Source organism: Artibeus jamaicensis, unplaced genomic scaffold (genome assembly GCF_021234435.1).
Source record: "Artibeus jamaicensis isolate MK-2021 breed Jamaican fruit bat unplaced genomic scaffold, CSHL_Jam_final scaffold_625, whole genome shotgun sequence".
NCBI classification, from domain to species: domain Eukaryota; kingdom Metazoa; phylum Chordata; class Mammalia; order Chiroptera; family Phyllostomidae; genus Artibeus; species Artibeus jamaicensis.
The window spans coordinates 396,101-402,524 of record NW_026522051.1 but is presented as its reverse complement, the minus strand read 5'-3'; positions in this window follow the sequence as shown (position 1 = coordinate 402,524).

Here is a 6,424-nt window from a genome sequence, read left to right as displayed (position 1 = left end):
CTTTTTCTGTGAGACGTACTTATTAAAATCGTGGTCTACAAATGCTAAGATCATGCTGTGCCAGCCCGGATCTTGGCCGCACTTCATACCTAAGAACTTCAGGTGGCAGAAGCAGAAAAGGGACGCGTTGGAAGGAGCCAGAGCGGTGCAGAGTGGCAGCTGGAAGGTTAGAAGCTAGACCTGCACCCACAGTTAGTCACCGCGTGCCTGCCAGGCTGGGACAGGAGCTGCGCACCTGCCCGACTCCTTTTCAGGGCAGAAGGTCTTCATCTTCTGTGACATGAACCCCTTTGGCCAGCACAGGAAACCTGTGGACCTCTTCTCAGTGAGTTTTAAAACTCATAGGACAAAGCACATAGGATAGCAAAGGAAACCAATTATACTGACATAAGAGTTATCATATATTTTAGAAATTCCAAAGATGTGCTAGTAATCTATGGGCTTCTTTACTAATGCATTAAATAAAGTTCACCAGAGGCTCTAATTGGATATTTAATGTCAGTAATGATGGCCATGAATGGATCTTGGGTAACCCACTCTCTCAGCCACGTACAACGTTTGCAAGGACGATAAAAATGTGAAAATATTGGTGACTTTAGTGGGGAACAAGCTCCAATTACTGCTGCTACTGCCAAGGTATGTTTATTGCTGACAGTCACTATTAAAGGCAGTGCTAAGGTTTAGTGAGAAGCTAGCAAAAATAATAGTATACCTATTTTTCTTTAAATCTGATTTCATGGATTCCCTTCGATCCAGTTTGTAGACACTGGGTCAAGAATTCCTGGTGTTGACTGAGGACTCCTTGATTAAATGAGTTGCTTCAAACTCAGACAGATTAGGAGAAATAAAATTAACAGAGAAGTGGGACTCTGACTCTAAAGCGTGGCCTTTAAGAGCTTGGCAGAGGCCAGGAGGGCCCCCCCCCCACCCCGGCCTTGATTGGGGTGTTTCCTGCTCTGAGATGATCTGAGCTTCTGGTGGGAGTTCTTCAGAGCCAGGGCCCGGCAGATCTTCCCCACCAGATACCACCTCAAGAGCACTCGGGGGGGCCCCGACAACTCAAAACTGAAATCGTTAGCTAAACCACAGCTCGGACGACGCAGGCCCCCGGTCTCCAGTCATACTTGTCAGCTACCCCTCGTCCCACACACACCTGCTGCTTCTGGCTGGGGGTGCCAGTAAACTCGCCTCTGACGAGGATCCGACGGCACCGGAGTCTTCCAGCCCTCTGGGATTTTCAGAGCGTTTAAGAGGGTGTCAAAACATGTCCAAGGGACGGTCCCCACAGATGTGACGGTTACCCTCCACCCCGGCTCACTCCTCATCGGTTTAGGGCGGTTTCTTCTGAAGTTCACGTGCAATCAAGGCCCACAGAGAAGTGTACAACCGAGAGGAATTGGTAATTACCTCATTCCTGAGACTTCGATTTTAGAAAAAGCCAAATGCCAAAACCAGACTTCCAGGGGACCCGTGCAGATTCAGTTGGTTTTCTGAAACTTCCATTCCTATGTCTGTGTCCGATACCCATGCTTATGGCTGACCAGACAGATGCCGTGAAAATGATGGCGTGTTGATCGTTTTGTGCTTCTGATCGCCAGAAATGACGCACAATAAGATGAAAACAGAAAGGTTCGTGCTGACTGCGGGTTAATTATGGAATTAGCTTGGGGGTTCTCTGGGCTGTGTGTTTGGGTGCACTGATTTCTTTTTGTAAACGTTCACGCATCCGCATGTGTTTCCTTTAGTTGTAAAGTAAGTATTAGAAGCACTAGTTACTGATATGAAAGGAGTTTGTCCAATGACAAAATTCACAGGGATGATATTTTCATTGATTGTTCCATGTTTACCATATAACTCTTCTTTCTTTGTACCTGATTACTTCACACCTTATTTTTTAAAAAACCAACACAGAGGAAATGGCCACACAAAAAATACATGCTCCAGCTCAGTGATACCTTTTGCGTTTAATTAGTGGCTTTAAACAGGGTGGAAAGCACAATAATTTGTGGGCCATTTAGCAAATGACACTTGTTTCTCTTTCCTCTGGGTGTAGATGACATCTGCGCCTGCTAATTTAGGAAATGCTTTCAAAGCGATGGGCCTTTTTCCCATTTTGAGAATTACCAGTGGCGATTAGTCTTTTCTGAACCCTCCCAGAATCTATTTCAGCTCATCCCAGCTTGCTGTTTCGTGCTCACTGGCCGACTTTCCTCGTCCCGAGACTTCGGCCGTCCTAATTTGATAGGAAGAGTCCAGAGGAGTTGCTCAGTAGTACACACACATGCTGGTCGGAACACAGCATAGCACCCCTTGAAGGAGGCAGAGGCCTGGGGTGGGAAGCGGAGGTGGAGAAACTTGGGTGCCCAGAGACCCGAGCAGGAGGCAGAGGGGCCGGCTACCCCACGGGGATGCTGGGGCAGGGTCACTGATGAAAGGCTGAGAAGGGCCCGTGGCCACCTAGCTCCTCCCGTTCATGGGGCAGTGCTGACCCTGACGCTTCTTAGAGCAGAGCTGTTGATGTTTTGGCCTCCTTGGCCCCTTGGTAGAGGAATCAGTGGCCTCCCCGGGCTCCCTAGAGTGGATTAGAACTGCTGTCCCAAAGCTTTAACCCTCAGGGGAACGTAGACAGTGGCATTGTAACCTCTCCATCATTATCACATCCGAGGGCACTGCTATGTGGAGAGAACCAAACATCTGACTCTGGTGAAAAACTCGGAGGTGAAGTGGTGAATGGGAGGATTGCGAGCACATCTATTTCACTCCCTAGGCTGCCCAAAACGTCTACCACGAATGGGCTGTTTGCAGTGGATCTGAAGCCTGGGGTCGCCTCAGGCTTTTGCTTTTCATCCCTGGAGGAATTTCCCCAACGTCCCCGGCACCCCCTGACTCTCATCCCTCCCGGAGGCTGCAGCTTTCCAGGAGTTACTGCTTCCTCTTCTCTCTTCCCCATTTTTACGAGCACTCTGACACAATGACTGTCCCTTGCCTTTAATGAAACCACATAAAGTCATAACAAGCCGATGATGATACTCCAGCGTGGACATTAGCGTTTTCTCTCTGTGTGTCTTGGGAGAGGGTGTTGTGGAATTTGTCACAAATGCGCTGCATCTCTCTTTGGAGCTGGGTGATCACTAGTTGTTTTCCTTTGATCGAGGTGCCAGGGAGAGAGTGAGTCCCTGAACTGAACAGGAGATTTGCTGGATATGGATGAAATGGGAGGAGGGTTTTCAAAAGAAGGATTTCTCTTTTCAACCAAAACAAAATGAATTCTCTTCCAAGAGGAACATACTTTTAGGCTCACAGCTGGGAAGCAGAATGGGATTCCTTCTTTCAAACAGCTTAAAGCACCGAAGTTAAGTTTTCATTAAGTGGGGGGTGGGAAGTTGTTTCTGGTGGATTATCTGTACGTGAAAAATAAGATGTACTCATCATAAACAGCACTTTCTTTTTTTTTTTTTTTTTTTTTTTTTTGATGTTCAGCCAACAGAGCCACACTGGACAGGGCTCAGTGTATGTTTATTCAATCTCTTTATACAAGAAATATATTCACAAAAAATTTTCAAACAAGATTGTACTGCAATGTTGTTCTTTTTTTTTTTTTTTTTTTAAACAGCACTTTCAAATGACAGGTAGCTTTAAGACTTGTTTCAAATGTGAAACGTCGCCTCAAAGTACCGAGGAAAAGAAAAACTTGCCACAGCTTCCTGGAGTGACCTCTAGACACGTGTTTACGGGGCCAGTATTCCCACCATTAACATTGAACCTGGAAGGCACACATGGTTTGGTATTGTCCTTTCTTTCTTTTCTTTTTCATATTAACATACCTCATTAAAATTCGTAGTCAGTTGCAGGTTTACAGAACAGTGGGGCAGAAAGTACAGAGTTTCCATATTACCCCCTGGTACCTACCCCACTACACACAGATACACAGTTCCCCCATTACTAACACCTTGCACTGGTGTGGTATCTTCATTATCACTGATGAACGAATATTGGTGTATTATTACTAACCGAAGTCCACGGTTCACCTTAAGCTTCACCTCTGTCTTGTACATTCTGTGACTTTTGACAAGTTCATAATGTCCTGTATCCACGGTTACAGCATCATTCAGAATAGGTCAACCAAGCTAAGAATTTCCTGTGTCCCACCTATTCATACCTCCTTCCTTTTCCTGTAATCCCCGGTAACCACCAGTGTTTTTTTACTATGTCTAGAATTTTGTCTTTTCCACCCTAAGTGGCAGTTAGTTGGAATGATATAGTATGTAGTCTTTTCAGACTTTTCCCCCTGCACTTAGGAATATGCATTTAAGGTCTTTTCATGGCTTGGTAGCTAATTTCTTTTCATTGCTTAGTAGTATTTCACTGTGTGAACACAGTACAATTTATCCATTCACCCCATTGATGGGCATCTGGTTGATCCCAGTTTTTGGCAATTCTGAACAAAACTGTTATAAACAGCTATGGGTAGGTTTTTGTGTGGCCGTAAGTTTTCAACTCACTTGGGCGAATACCACGGAGCACAGTTGATGGAGACACCGCGGTTCGCTCCGTAAGGAATCTCCCAGCTCCGTCCCGAAGGGGCTGAGCCACTCAGCCTCCCACCGGCCATGGATGGGCCATCTCGCTTCTCCACACCCACATGGACATTTGCCATTGTCATTGTTTTTGGATTTTTGCCATTCTCAGGTGTATGTAGTGGTATCTCCCAGGTGTTTTAATTTGCAATTCCCCGATGAGAATGATGTTGAGTACCCTATTCTTCTTTCTTTTTTTTTTTTTTTAGTATCTTTTCATATAGTGATCTCCCACAGGTCTTTTTAAGCAAACTGTTGAGAGCTTTTGCCCATTTTTAAATGGGGTTGTCTCTTTCCTTATTGTCGAGGGTTAAGAGTTCTTTGTAACTTTTGGGTACAATTCCTTTACCAGATATTTGTTTTGCAAATGTATTCTTTCCATCTGTGGTTTGACTTTTTATTTTTTTAAGGGACTGTCTTTAAAAATGAGGTGTGTTATACAAGTAGGCAGTTTTCTTGGTTTCCTGGGAGTGTCCACTTACAATGGTATGAAAGAGGAAGACAGGGACATTTCATTTTAGTAAGAAAAGTTAAGTTCTCTTAACTATGAGAATTGAAAGAGAATTGTCACTGGCACCAGGAGGAACATTATCTGAATTAACAAATTTTGTGGAATAAGAGTCGTCATGGGGGCTTATTGCTGCCTCTTAAAAAGTAGCCCCTTTCTGGTGTGATGCGTCTGACCTTGCATAGGGCTGGTGCTCACGATTTTTTATCCTGAAACTGCTGCCTTGAACTTTACTCCATGTTTTGAATATCCTTGTTCCTTGACTTCTTGATCTTCCATCTCTGCCCGAACCCTGCACATTTGATGCCCAATATGCAGGGAATCGTGAGCTGGGCTTTCTTACCAGCTAGACTGAGCCTCAGCCTGGGCTCCTTAACTTACAAGGGATGTGGCTTCAGGGAAGTTGTTAACTTTTTGAAGCCTGCTTCCTGGTTTGCCCGCCCCTTCACAGAGAAGGTTACAGGTACTTGTAAAACATTCAGCCTGGTGCCGGGCACTGGTGCTCAACAAAAGTGCTTTCTTCTTAGCCTCTCTATTTCTCTCGTGTTCTCCTTACCTTGATAGCCCAGGACTTTTTTTGATCACAAGTTTTCCTTGTTTGAGGCTGAATAGTTCTCCAAATAGCACTGTGAGCAATAACCCCCTTCCTTCCTCCCAGCGAATTGCTCTCTTTCAAGTGCCCTGTGGTCAGCCCCCATGTGGTCTGTTCTGGCTGCTGGGTAAAGCCCCCGCGCAGACATCTGAGGTTATTTCTCGGACCTGCAGCTTCCCTTTTCTCCTTTAGCTGTTGCTATTTCGAGCCTTTCCACCCTTTTTAGAGGCACTGAATTCAGTTGTCTTAGTAAGTATTTAGGGATGAGTCCCTAGCATTGTGATATAGATAAGAGACTTACAAAAAGTAAAAGATATGAGTCTTCCCCCCCCCTTCAAATTGATGATCTCCGTGGAGAGGAAAGATGTGTGTGTATATGAAGAAACAGCCCCCAGTGTTAGAGAGTGTCTGAAGGTCAAGTACAGGCAGGATGTGAGCTGGTGGTTCCATAGGATCCACCGGCATGTCACCCAGGCAACCACTGCCCAGGTTTAGGTCCCAGGCTCTGACCAAGAGGGACAGCTCCTGGCTAAAGGAGCTCAGAGGAACGAACCCAGGTTTGAGGGTGAGAGACAACAAATAGAGGGAGCGATTCAGAGTGAGGATGGAGTTCGTTCCTGGGGACCACTGGGGACCGGTGGAGAACCTGCCCCCTGATGTAAGTGTCTAGGGCATGAGGACCCTCACCCACTCCCTTTCTGTCCTTTTACTGTCAGTTTTATGGGCCTGTGTCTAGTGAGAACTGTG